This window comes from Nicotiana tabacum, chromosome 15 (assembly GCF_000715075.1).
Source record: "Nicotiana tabacum cultivar K326 chromosome 15, ASM71507v2, whole genome shotgun sequence".
Taxonomy (NCBI): domain Eukaryota; kingdom Viridiplantae; phylum Streptophyta; class Magnoliopsida; order Solanales; family Solanaceae; genus Nicotiana; species Nicotiana tabacum.
In genome coordinates, this window is record NC_134094.1 from 129,591,933 (window position 1) to 129,606,500 (window position 14,568).

The window sequence follows — 14,568 nt, forward strand, 5'->3', positions numbered from 1 at the left end:
CCATGGGTCAGTGTACATGTATAAATGAATGAAATGCATATGAAATACGTTAATAAGATTTCTCGGAATGTCATAAGATCAATATGCCTTTCGGATAAACTTTATCCAATACATATTTTTCTGAGACCCATGAGCAGAAGATATAATAATAATTCACATGGGAAATCAAGAACATAGGCACCCCTAGTACTTCTATGAATAGAGTCAACAATAACAACAACAACAACCCAGTAAAATCCCACTAATGGGATTTGGGGAGGGTAGTGTGTACGCAGACCTTACCCCTACCCCGAAGGAGTAGAGAGGCTATTTCCGAAAGACCCTCGACTCAAAAAAAAAAGACAAAAGGACAAAAGGGAGACAATATTAGTATCACAACAACAATCATAAGATAAATAAATAGGAATACCATGAAATGAAATCCAGAAGAAAGATGCAAAGCAAAAGGAGACAATATTAGTAAATATTAGTATCACCACAACAGTCATAAGAAAAATAGGAACACCATGAAATCTAGAAGAAAGATACAAAGCAAAAGCGATAGCTAGTAAATAGGACATGCACTGAAAAGCGAAATAGTAAGCCACAACATTCTCACTAGCTATCTTAAATAAAAACCCTACATGGCTAGTCCCACCATGGTATGAAGAAAGGCACGACTCAACTACCTCCTAACCTACAACCCTAATACTCGACCTCCATATCTTCCTATCAAGTGTCATGTCCTCGGAAATCTGGAGCCTCGCCATATCCTGCCTGATCACTTCTCCCCAATACTTCTTAGGCCGCCCTCTACCTCTTCTCGTGCCCTCCGCAACCAGCTGCTCACACCTCCATACCGGAGCATCTGGGCTTCTCCTCTTAACATGTCCGAACCATCTAAGTCTCGCTTCCCGCATCTTGTCATCAATGGGAGCCACATGCACCTTCTCCCGAATATTATCATTCCTAATCTTATCTATCCTAGTGTGCCCGCACATCCACCGCAACATCCTCATTTCTGCTACTTTCATCTTCTGGATATGTGAGTTCTTAACGGGCCAACACTCAACCCCATACATTATGGCCGGTCTAACTACCGCTTTATAAAACTTCTATGAATAGAGTCTTTTATGAAAATTGTGCGTTTGCTCATTTCGTCTGTATCGTATGAATCATGCCAAAATGAAAGATAGGATAGCCTTAGCATACCTCAAGTCGTCAATACAACTCAACAACAAGCTTATGACAACTAGCACGCCAACCCTATAACAAAGAAATACGTGTACAACTTAGATGGCGGTGGTATATCATGTATCTCAAATGATAACTCGATTCTAAAATAAAACGGACAACATTTCCCCTGATCACTACTCTCTCAAGCCTACTATAGGTGAGATACAAACACAATACAATCAGCAACTCAAAAACAACCCAACTACAATTTGGGACCTTCAAAACAACAAAAACCCCAAATATACCATAACATACCCAATCAATAAGTTATCAATTAACCTGAAATTGCAACAATGAGCGACCAGCCTACTACCCTACCACATGTGGAGTTTCTTCACGCCCTTCATCCTTCCAAACTCCATAAATCAGTAGAACAATAGGCCAACATAAGTGGACTACAAAACAGTCTACTGAAAGTGAAATAAATCGAACTCACGACTTCCGATCATTGTCCCGTGAGTTCTAAATATTAGAAAATGAATTTATCAATCTTCCTTGATATTTAAACACTTAAATACAGAAATTAGGCCTTTTATTAACTACTAAATACATTCCAAAACTCAAATTACAAATAAAAAGAGAGGTGATATAGTGATACTTACGTCGCAGGGATCGTTCTGATGTCATTGCTTCTCGATTTCGTACCCGGGATGTTAGTATTCTTTGAAACACTATTAGAGAGCTCAAGGACAGGTTTTATGGTGATCTATGGTCTGGTTCTATGTAATAATGAAGATAGAGACGAGTTAAGACCTATATATCAACTTTTGAAAAGTCAAAGAGGTGCTAGTTTGGCACCCTCTCATTCGCCCATCTTCTGACGCTTATATAATTTTATCTGGATGTCGTATGAATGAACGGTTAAGATAATTGGAAACTACATTCCAAAACCTTCAATTTGGTATATAATATATCCTAAAATATGTCATATAGCACACAAAATATATTTCTCAAAACGCTCTGTTACAAGGCAAATCCTTAGTCGGTTTTTCTGCAACTTAAATTCGATTTTTCCCAAATTTTATATTTTCTATCCAAACATCATATATAGTCATATTATTAATTTAAACTCATTTAAATCATGATTAACAAGTCTCATATTCATTATACGTCACCTTGGGACGCACAAGGGTAACAATCTTCCCCCTAGAAATATTTGTCCCCGAATGTTAAACTCCTAGAGATCTATAGAATATGTGTTTGGCAGAGTCTCCTCTATAACGGTACTACTACCAAACTGTGAGACAGAAAACCCAACAACACAAAGCCACATAGGTCCACAATCATTAATAACACCAATGGCCTCACATGACCAATGACAATAACTAACATAAGAATCAAGTACCATATACGTACCTATAGGCTGTGATGTCTCAGTCCGATCCTCCTCTGGAAGCGAAAATAAGTGAGGATACCTAAACTTCATATCTTCTTCAGCTTCTCAAGTCATCTCCTCTACATTCTTGTTCCTCCAAATTACTTTAACTGAAGCTACGTCCTTAGTTCTCAATCTTCGAACTTGTCTATCTAGTATAGAAATGGGAGCTTCCTCATATGATAGTTGCTCTGTGACCTGAACATCGTCAACTGAAACGACTTAAGAAGGATCACCAATACACTTACGGAGCATAGACACATGAAAAAATGGATGTACTGACTCCAAGTTGGAAGTCAAGTCTAACTCATATGCTACCTGGCCTACTCTGTGCATGATCTTATAAGGTCCAATGTACCGAGGGCTAAGCTTTCCTTTCTTACCGAATCTCATAACGCCTTTCATTGGTGATACCTTTAGGAATACCCAGTCATCTACCTGAAACTCCAAGTCCCGTTATCGATTATCTGCATAAGACTTCTGGCGACTCTGAGCTGCTAATAGCCTTTCCCGTATAAGCTTAATCTTCTCAACTGCCTGTTGTGCCAACTCTGGTCCTACTAACTTAGTTTTCCCAACCTCGAACCATCCGGTAGGTGACCTACACTTCCATCCATAATGTGCTTCATATGGAGCCATCTGGATGCTTGAATAATAGCTATTATTATATGCGAACTCAATAAGTGGAAGATGATCATCCCAGCTACCCCTAAAGTCCATCACACAAGCTCGTAGTATATCCTCCAGTGTCTGAATAGTACGCTCTGCCTGACCATCTGTCTGGGGATGAAATGTTGCACTAAGACTTACTTAAGTCCCCAATCCTTTTGAGAAGGACCTCCAGAAATTAGCTATAAACTGAGCACCTCTATCTGAGATAATAGATATAGGGACACCATGAAGTCATATTATCTCTTTAATATAAAGCCTTGCATAATTCTCTACTGAATACGTAGTCCTGACATGCAGAAAATGGGCTGATTTTGTAAGTCCATCAAAAATAACCCATATAGAATCGAACTTACGCTAGGTACGAGGTAAGCCTATGATGAAATCCATATTAATCACTTCCCAATTCCAAGTCGGAATCTCTATAGCCTGTAATAATCCACCAGGTTTCTGATGCTCAGTCTTAACCTGCTGACAATTAGGGCACTGAGCAACAAACTCTGCTATATTCTTCTTCATTCTATCCCACCAGTATATTTTCCCGATATCATGATACATCTTTGTCGCTCATGGATGAATAGAATAACGAGAATAGTGAGCTTTTCCCATAACCTTCTGGCACAACCCTGCCACATTAGGAACATATAATCGACCTCAATATCTAAGGACTCCATCTCCTGTAATCTCAAATGGTGTATTCTTCTTTTGAGGGGATGTATCTCTATAATGAGCTAGCACAGAATCCTCATACTGGCGTTCCTTCACTTCAGTTACTAAAGAGGATGTTGTCGTGTCCTAAATAGTAACTTCGGTATCACCTGAGTCCAGTAATCGAACTCCAAGACTAGCTAGCTGATGAATCTTATGGGCTATCCCACTCTTATCTGGATGTATATATGACAAGCTACCCATAGATCTACGGCTGAGGGCGTCGGCTACTACATTCGCCTTCCCCAGATGGTATAAAATATCAATGTCATAGTCATTCAGTAGCTCCAACCATCTCCTTTGGCGTAAATTCAATTCCTTTTGCTTGAAGATATATTGAAGGCTCTTATGATCTGTATAGATATCAACATGAATGCCATATAAATAGTGCCTCCACATTTTTAGTGCATGAATCATCGCGGCTAACTCTAAATTGTGGGTCGGGTAATTCTTCTCGTGCTTTCTTAGTTGTTTTTAAACATAAGCAATTACTTTTCATGGTCGTTCTGTCACTTGCTGCATGAATACATGGCTTATCTCATTGCCCACAAATACTAGAATTTTCTATAACTCATATGATCTCAAATATCATTTTTTGAATTTTTATTTCCGTTCATTAGCCACGATAGGTGCCACTTTATTATGGAGTGCATACAATGTTGTTGTGAGACTGTTGTTACAAGACCATTTCTTCTTTATGTCACTATGCTTAAGTTGAAGCCTTCTTCCTTATTCCCTCAGCTAGTCTTTCTTTGTAGTACTTAATAGAGACCCTTTGACTCCTGTAAAACTGCGAGCTTATTACATCGTATACCCGAAAGAATTTTTGATGTTCTTACTCGCCCATAATTATCCTTAATTACTTATCTTCGCACCCTTGTGCTCGTAAGTTGGTTCTGAACTGAAATATTTTTGACTGTCTTCTTAGTGGCACCATTTTTTTTATTTTCGTAACACTTATATGGTACTTTTAACAACCCCAACTCCCATCTGAATATTTCTCAAGGATTACGATGTCATCATATTTGCGAGACTGAATTCCCTATGTTGGGTTTCACTATGTTTATCTTGCTCAACCTGCTGATTTGTCTGTATCCTCTTGTCTAGCCATGACTAGGCTCTTCCTGAATCAACTACTAACTACTTGTTAGTCCATATTCTGCGTAATCTCTCTTGGGTTATATCATTTGTCTTAACTTATCCCGCATACTGGCTCCTTATGTATCCCGTGTTCATTTACACTTATTTATTAATATCATCTAGTGATGGAACCCTTATTGCCTCTCCCCGTCGTGATGCTTACATAATGTTCTGGAGTCGTATCATATCCGTAGGATCTGAATAAATGCAATCTCATTCCTTTCGCCTTTCTACCACATTCTTCCTTTTATTATTCCATAGTTATCTGAACCATATAACTCTGACTTAATACCATATCACACCATCTTCCCCCTTTAGGGGGGTACTAATATTTAATGCCATGAAGATTTACCTATAAATGTTTCACCTCTTCATATTTGGCGACTTTTTACATCTTCACGGACTCTTACTTGCCTTGCGGTAACCCTTCTGTACCAGGGATAATTTTATTTCTTACGCACGAAGGTGACACCTAGTGTAACTAGCACACTTAGTCCCTTAAGCTTAACTCTGCTCACAATGCTTGTTTTAGGGAAGCGTCTTCCTGAATGACCTTTAAAAGTTATTCTTCTATTGTCCATTCTATTATTGTCGAAACACGATCTCTAAAATTCTCACGATGCCAACTATTATCAAATCTTCTTATCCCTAATTCATATTCAGTTTATCTTGTTCACTAGCCAATACTGATTTCTATTTTTCTGGGGGGTCTAACTTTTCTTCCTTTTGGTAATCACGTACGAGTCACCAACTCATTTCTCGAAATGGGGACATGACTTTATGGCTTATACTCTTTTATTGACTCAAGGCATTTCTTCTCTTATTTTTTCCTTTACTTGACTATAGACTCTGTCATTCTATCATATTTTGATTTACCGTTATCACTCATTTATCATATCCTACTCATAATATTTCATTTACTCTCTTCTTATTCTCCAGCTAATATTTTTGTCTATTACCTTAATGTGAAAACTTCTTCAAAATATTCTTTCACTTTTAGCCCCCTTGATTTACCTCACTGTTCTTCAGGTCGCCTAACATTCTCACTTTACTAGGTACGGGAGCCATACAAAGTTAAATATTTATCCATTCTAGGATTCCAATGCCAATCTTCTGAAATTTCTGAATATTCTAGTATTCATATCTGATTGTACTATTCTAGATTGCACCATTTGTGTGTCTCACAAGGAGAACCATTACCACGTTTGCAATATCCTTCGTAAATGTGAGCTAATGATAACAATTCATCCACAATTTTGGGTTACTCTAACCCCAGTCGGATGCTGATATCCCATCCTTCTCTTAAATTATATATGTTAGCTCCCACAGGGCATAACTGAAATGGGCGTTGTCAAGTGAATATATCTTTGTTATTGTTGAAAGTAACTCAAAATGCTTATATTTCTCTGCCTGAATTGTAAATACAGGTAATCTTTACTAACTGGGTACTTCGTATCCTTTTTCACCTAGCTTCTTTTACTTGTTGAAACTTGTATCTACCTTCTGATTCTCTCGTTGCTTTTTACCATAGGGGTGGATAGATATTCATGCCTTAGGGCTCCTTATCAAGAAGCTTACACGTCGTAGTACACACATAATCTACTGAAGACCTTACATTTACTCATCATAAGCATGACGCAAAATCTAGTTCCTCTGACTCAACTATTCCACAACCATATTCAATCTCTTACCAACTGTCTTTCTTGATGTAGATGTCGTTGTATAATGAATAAAATAAAATTTAGGAGTTTGAATTCTTACAATTGAGCTCTACCACACGATCTAGAGTAAGAAGAAAGAGTGACAATCCTAAATGCCCTATAGCCTCCTGCTTATCAGTGTGGTGCACAACATACCCATAAACAAGACTCTATTAGACACGGCTTGTAGACTGCCTAGGACAAAACTGCTCTGATACCACTTTTGTCACGACCCAAACCGCAGGGTCGCGATGGGCACCCGGTGCCTTAAACAACCGAGTACCAATGTAACATATCTTTATTATCATAATGTCATGGTTAAGTGGGCTAGAAGGGCCGTCATGAGATAACGGGAATAAAACATAAGGGAATACTAGACATAGGACGACCCAACATGCTATAGAAACTTATACATATGACATAGGGGCCTATAAGGCCGACATGATCATTTGTACACTCAAAACGTAGGCCGATAAGGCCATACATGTATCCATATACATGACATTTGTCTACAAGCCTCTAAGAGTACATAAATGTCATAAAGGTCGGTACAGGGCCCCGCCATACCAATCAATACATATTCAAATCTTACTGGCCAAATAGGCAACTCAGGCGCAAGTGGAGTGCACAAACACCTTCCGCTGAGCTGATAGACTACTAGGAGAACTCTCAACCTGTCTATCGGGACCTGCTGGCATGAAACACAGCATCCCCAGGCAAAAAGGATGTCAGTACAAATAAAGTACCGAGTATGTAAGGCATGAAAAGCAGTATATACAAGACATGAAAGAACATTGAGTAAAGAACTCAACCTGTAAGTCTGAAGAGCTCTGTGAATCATGAAACATTTATAATGTCATGCATATATATATATAAATGGTATACCATGTATAGGTATATGCATACATAACATCATCAATCCTCTGAGTGCGTCCCATCATATCATCTCAGCCTATATGGGCGAAATCATAAACATATACCAGCTGATCAGGTGGTGGTGCATATATAACGCCGTAACCTTTTCCCATATCCCATATACATATAATATACACATATATAACGCCATCTGGTCATGGGTCAATGTAAATGTATAAATGAATGAAATGCATATGAAATACGTTAATAAGATTTCTCAAAATGTCATAAGATCAATATGCCTTTCGGATAAACTTTATCAAATACGTATTTTTCAGAGACCCATAAATAGAAGATATAATAATAATTCACATGGAAAATCAAGAACAAAGGCACCCCTAGTACTTCTATGAATAGAGTCATTTATGGAAACTGTGCATTTCTCGTTTCATCTGTACCGTATTAATCATGCCAAAAAGAAAGAAGGGATAGCCTTAACATACCTCAAGTCATCAATGCAACTCAACAACAATCTTATGACAACTAGCGCGCCAACCCTGTAACAAAGAAACACGTGTACAACTTAGTTGGCGGTGGTATATCATGTATCTCAAATGATAACTCGATTCTAAAATAAAACGGTCAGCATTTCCCCTGATTTCACTGCTCCCTCAAGCCTACTATAGGCGAGATACAAAATACAATACAATCAGCAACTCAACAACAACCCAACTACAATTTGGGACCTTCAATACAACAAAACCCCCAAATATACCATAACTTACTCAATCAATAAGTTATCAATTAACCTGAAATTGCAACAACGAGCGACCAGCCTACTACCCTGCAACATGTGGAGTTTCTCCATGCCCTTCATACTTCCAAACTCCATAAATCAGAAGCACAATAGGCCAACACGAGTGGACTACAAAACAGTCCACTTAAAGTGAAATAAATCAAACTCACGACTTTCGATCACCGTCCCGTGAGTTCTAAATATTAGGAAATGAATTTATCAACTTTCATTGATATTTAAAAAACTTAAATACAGAAATTAGGCATTTTATTAACTATTAAATACATTCCAAAACTCAAACTACAAAGAAAAAGAGAGGTGATATAGCGATACTTACGCCGTAGGGATTGTTCTAATGTTATTGCTTCTCGATTTCGTATCCGGGATGTTAGTATTCTTTGAAACACTATTAGAGAGCTCAAGGACAGGTTTTATGGTGATCTATGGTCTGGTTCTACGTAAAAATGAAGAGATAGATGAGGTAAGACCTATAGATCAACTTTTGAAAAGTCAAAGAGGTGCTAGCTTGGCACCCTATCATTCGCCCATCTTCTGACACTTATATCTTTTTATCCAGATGTCATATGAATGAATGGTTAAGAGAATTGGAAACTACATTCTAAGACCTTCAATTTGATATATAATATGTCCTAAAAAGATTTCATATAGCATACGAAATTTATTTCTCAAAACGCTCTGTTACAAGGCAAATCTTTAGTCGATTTTTCCGCAAATTAAATCCAATTTTTTCCAAACTTTATATTTTCTATCCAAACATCATATATAGTCATATTATGACTTTAAGAACATTTAAATCATGATTAACATGTCTCATATTTATTATACATCACATTGGGATGCACAGGGTGTAACAGTATTTGTCACGAAGGTACTTCATTCTCTCTTTGTACAAGGACGAACTTGCATATGCATGGTACCAGAACTCATCTAATTCATTAAATTGTGCAACCCACAAGTTAGTGGATGTATCCCAATCAAGATTTAGCTTCTTTAAATCCCGCATAGTTTTGTGCTCGAGTTCCACTGAAAGATGACAAACTTTGCCAAACACCAACCGGTATGGAGACATCCCGATAGGAGTTTTGAAAGCAGTCTGATAAGCCCATAGTGCATCATCAAGCTTCTTTGACCAATCCATCTGGTTAGCATTCACTATTTTGGACAAGATACTCTTTATCTCCCGGTTAGAGACTTCCACTTGACCGCTAGCTTGAGGATGATAGGGAGTTGTAACTTTATGAGTGACACCATACTTGCTAATCAAGGTGTCAAAAGCCTTGTTGCAAATATGCGACCCCCATCGCTTATGATAACTCTCGGAATACCAAATCTTGTGAAAATATACTTCTTCAAAAATGCCACCACACTTCTCGCTTCATTGTTGGGTAGAGCAACGGCCTCAACCCATTTAGACACATAATCAACCACGACCAAGATGTAGGTGTTTCCTTAAGAACTCACAAAGGGACCCATGAAGTCAATACCCCACACATCAAAGATATCAATCTCTAAAATAGTAGTGAGAGGAATTTCATTCTTCTTCGAGATTCCACCGGCCCGTTGGCATTCATCACATCTTTTCACCATATCACTTGCATATTAGTAGAGATTGGGCCAATAAAAACCGCAACTTAGCACTTTAGTTGTCGTTCTTGCTCCGCCATGGTGACCACCATAAGGCGAAGAGTGACTAGCTTCAAGAATAACATTTTGCTCTTCATTCGGTACACATCTTCTAATTACCCCATCCGTGCAAATTCGGAAGAGGTAAGGCTCATCCCAATAATAGTCTTGACAATCTTGTTTGAGCTTCTTCCTTTTATTTGAAGAGAATTCATCCGGGATGATTCCACACACAAGGAAGTTCGCTAGATCGGCGAACCATGGAATCTCCTACATTGAAATAGCCAAGAGTTTCTCACCGGGGAAGGAGCCATTGATTTCAAGGCCATCATGCGGCCTCTTTTCCTCCTCCAAACGAGACAAGTGGTCTGCCACTTGATTTTCATTTCCTTTTCGATCTTGGATGTCAATATCAAACTCTTGCAACAATAGAACCCATCTAATCAATCGAGCTTTTGAATTTTTCTTGCTCATAAGATATCGAAGTGTCGCATGATCTGTATGAACAATAACCTTTGCACCCATCAAATATGGGCGGAACTTCTCAATAGCAAACATAATGGCAAGGAGCTCTTTTTCGGTAACGTGTAATTGACTTGGGCATCATTTATGGTCTTACTAGCATAGTAGACTGGATGAAAAATCTTGTTGATATGTTATCCCAAAACTTCTCCAACCGCTACATCACTAGCATTGCACATGAGCTCAAAAGGAATACTCCAATTAGGAACGATGATGATAGGAGTTGTTGTCGACTTGAACTTGAGCAATTCAAAGGATCTCATGCAATCACCATTGAAGTGAAATTTAGCATCTTTCTCCAAAAGCTTGCACAAGGGGTTCACCACTTTGGAAAAATCTTGTATGAAGCGTCGGTAGAATCCCGCGTGACCCAAGAAACTTCTCACTCCTTTCACGGATATTGGAGGTGGAAGTTTAGAAATCACTTATATTTTCGCCTTGTCGGCCTTAATGCCCTTCTTTGAAATTTTGTGGCCAAGGACAATGCCCTCCTCGACCATGAAATGGCATTTCTCCCAATTCAGTACCAAGTTCGTTTCTTCACACCTTACAAATACTTTATCCAAATTTGCCAAGCAATCATCAAAAGAATCCCCGACTACTGCCCTTCTTTGAAATTTTGTGGCCAAGGACAATGCCCTCCTCGACCATGAAATGGCATTTCTCCCAATTCAGTACCAAGTTCGTTTCTTCACACCTTACAAATACTTTATCCAAATTTGCCAAGCAATCATCAAAAGAATCCCCGACTACCGAAAAGTCATCCATGAAGACTTCAAGGTAGTCCTCTACCATATCCGTAAAGATCGCCATCATACACCATTGAAAAGTGGTCAGTGCATTGCACAAGCCAAATGGCATCCGCTTGAAAGCGAAAGTGCCAAAGGGACAAGTGAAAGTTGTTTTTTCTTGATATTTCGGGGCAATAAGGATTTGATTGTAGGCTGAATATCCATCTAGAAAGCAATAGAACGCCCGGTCGGCCAACCTATCAAACATTTGGTCAAGAAAGGGTAGTGGGAAATGGTCTTTCCTTGTGACTTTGTTTAGCTTCCGATAGTCCATACACACTCTCCACCCGGTCACCGTTCTTGTTGGAATCAACTCGTTCTTATCATTAGTGACCACATTTATGCCTCCCTTCTTCGGGACACATTGCACTAAAGAAGTCCACGAACTGTCGGAAATTGGGTAGACCACCCCGGCATCTAACCATTTGATAATCTCCTTTTTGACCATGTCTTGCATGGCTTCATTGAGTCTCCTTTGATGTTCAATGGATGGCTTGGAATCGTCCTCCAAGTTAATCTTATGCTTTCACAATGTGGGGTTTATTCGCCGAATATCTGCCAAAGTCCACCCAATAGCTTTTTTCCTCTTGTGGAGCACCGCCAATGTAGAGTCAACCTGCACGTTAGTCAAACAAGAGGAAAGAATAACTGGTAAAGTAGAACAAGGGCCAAGGAATTCATACCTGAGATGTGGAGGCAATGGGTTCAACTCCAAGATAAGAGGCTCTTCAATTGAAGGCTTTGTAGGAGGAGTTTTCCTATTCTCAAATCCAAGGAAAGCTTCTGGGGTACATAGTTGTACGACCCCATTCCTTGCAAAACATTAACACATTCCATGAAGCCATCCATTTCATCATCATAAAAATTTATCAAGACGGCCTAAAACATGTCATCCACATTAATTGTGGCACTTGTATCATCAATAATCACATCGGTCACCAAGTCCACGAATGAACACACTTCATTGCTATTTGATTGCCTCATAGATTTGCACACGTGGAACACTACCTTTTCATCACCCACCCGGAAAGTGAGGTCACCGGCTTCCACATCAACAAGAGCCTTCCCCTTAGCAAGGAAAGGTCTACCAAGAATAATCGGGACCTCATAGTCCACTTCACAATCAAGAATAACAAAATCCACCGGGAGAATGAACTTGTCAACTCGAACCAATACATCCTCAATCACCCCCAACGGTCTCTTCATTGTACGATCGGCCATTTGTAATCTCATAGATGTGGGTCTTGGTTACCCAATTCCCAATGTCTTGAAAACCAAATAGGGCATCAAATTGATGCTCGCCCCAAGATCACAAAGAGTTTTTGCAAACTCGGCACTTCCAATGGTACAAGGGATTGTAAAGCATCGGGATCTTCCAACTTAGGATCCATCGAATGCACAATTGCACTCACTTGGTAACTGACTTTGATAGTTTCAAAATTCATCGACCGCTTCTTTGTAACCAAGTCCTTCATAAATTTTGCATATCCGGGCATGTTCTCCAATGTTTCAACTAATGGAACATTTATCGAGAGACTCTTCATCATATCAATGAACTTTTTGAATTGATTCTCGCCATTTTTCTTGGCAAGCCTTTGAGGAAATGGAGGAGGTGGCTTAGGCAATGGTGCCTTAGCTTTTTGCACTACCGGTTCCGGTATGTCAATCACATGATCCCTATATGGGTTCACATCCTCTTGAGTCTCTTCCACCGTGTCATCAATATCAATCCGCATTTCATCATTTGCGTGCACAACATTATTTGGGATCTTCTCTTCCTCTACCAGTTTTTCATCATCCACAAGTTGCCTTTGACTTGAGGTAGGTGCATTCCCACCTTTTCCACTTATTGTAGTAACGACCATGGCATGCCCCGTATTGTTCCCACCCTTCGGGTTCACCACCGTATCACTTTGTAGTTCCCCCTTAGGATGAGAATTTAAAGCTTGAGAGATTTGACCTATTTTCACTTCTAAGTTTCGGATTGACGTGTTGTGTGAAGCAAGTTAGGCATCGGAATCGGCATTCTTCTCCATAATTTGCTTGAACATGTTCTCAATACGACTCATTTCATTATTGGAGGGACTAGGACCATGAGAAGGATAAAGAGGTGGGTTGCTTGGTTGTTGATTCATCGGGGGCCTTTGAAAACCCGACCCCCGATTTCCTTGGTTATTGTTCCACCCGCCTTGGTTGTTGCCTCCCCAATTTCCTTAATTGTTATTATTTTGCTAATTCCCTTGGTTATTGATTCCACTCCAATTACCTTGATTGTTTCCACTATTCCAATTACCTTGGTTGTTAGAATTCCAATTGCCTTGATTATTTGAAGGTCTCCATTATTGTTGACTAGGGCCTTGGAAGTTGTTTCTTTGCCCTTGAAAGTTGTTCACATATTGGACCTCTTCCTCTTGATCATTGTAAGAATCACCTTGATCAAATCCACTATCATCTTGCATAAGATTTTCCACTCTTTGTTGCACTTGTAGAATTCTTGTTCTTCTCTTGTTTACCATCATATTGACTCTCTCCATAGCATTGACTTGCCTCGGGTTTTGTACTGTTGAAGTTGAGCCTTTGCCAATTGGTTCATGGTGGTTGTCAACTCGGTTATGGCTTGCCCTTGGTCATGTAACTCTTTATGAAGAAGAAACACATTTGGATCACCTTGTGGAACATTGGCTCTAGATTACCACGCCAATGAAGTATCCTCCATCTCATACAAAATATCACACGCCTCCGCGTAGGGCGTAGTCATGAAGTTCCCACCGGCAAGTTGGTTCACTACACATTTGTCGGTGGTATCAATCCCCCGATAGAAAGTTTGTTGAATCATGTTCTCCATCATATCATTGTTGGGGAACTCTTTCACCATTGTTTTATACCTTTCCCATATCTCGTGCAGTGGCTCATTAGGCTCTTGCTTGAATGATAGAATTTTATCCCGAAGAATAGCCATGTGCCCGGGAGATAAGTACTTTGAAACATATTTCTCCGCTAGACCGTCCCAATTATGAATAGAATGATTTGGCAAACGTTCCAACCAATCTAAATCTTTTCCCCGTAGAGAGAAGGGAAAAAGCCTTAGCCTCAAAGCATCCTCGGAGACATTTGTTTGTTTTCTCCCCCAACACGTATCTACGAACCCCTTCA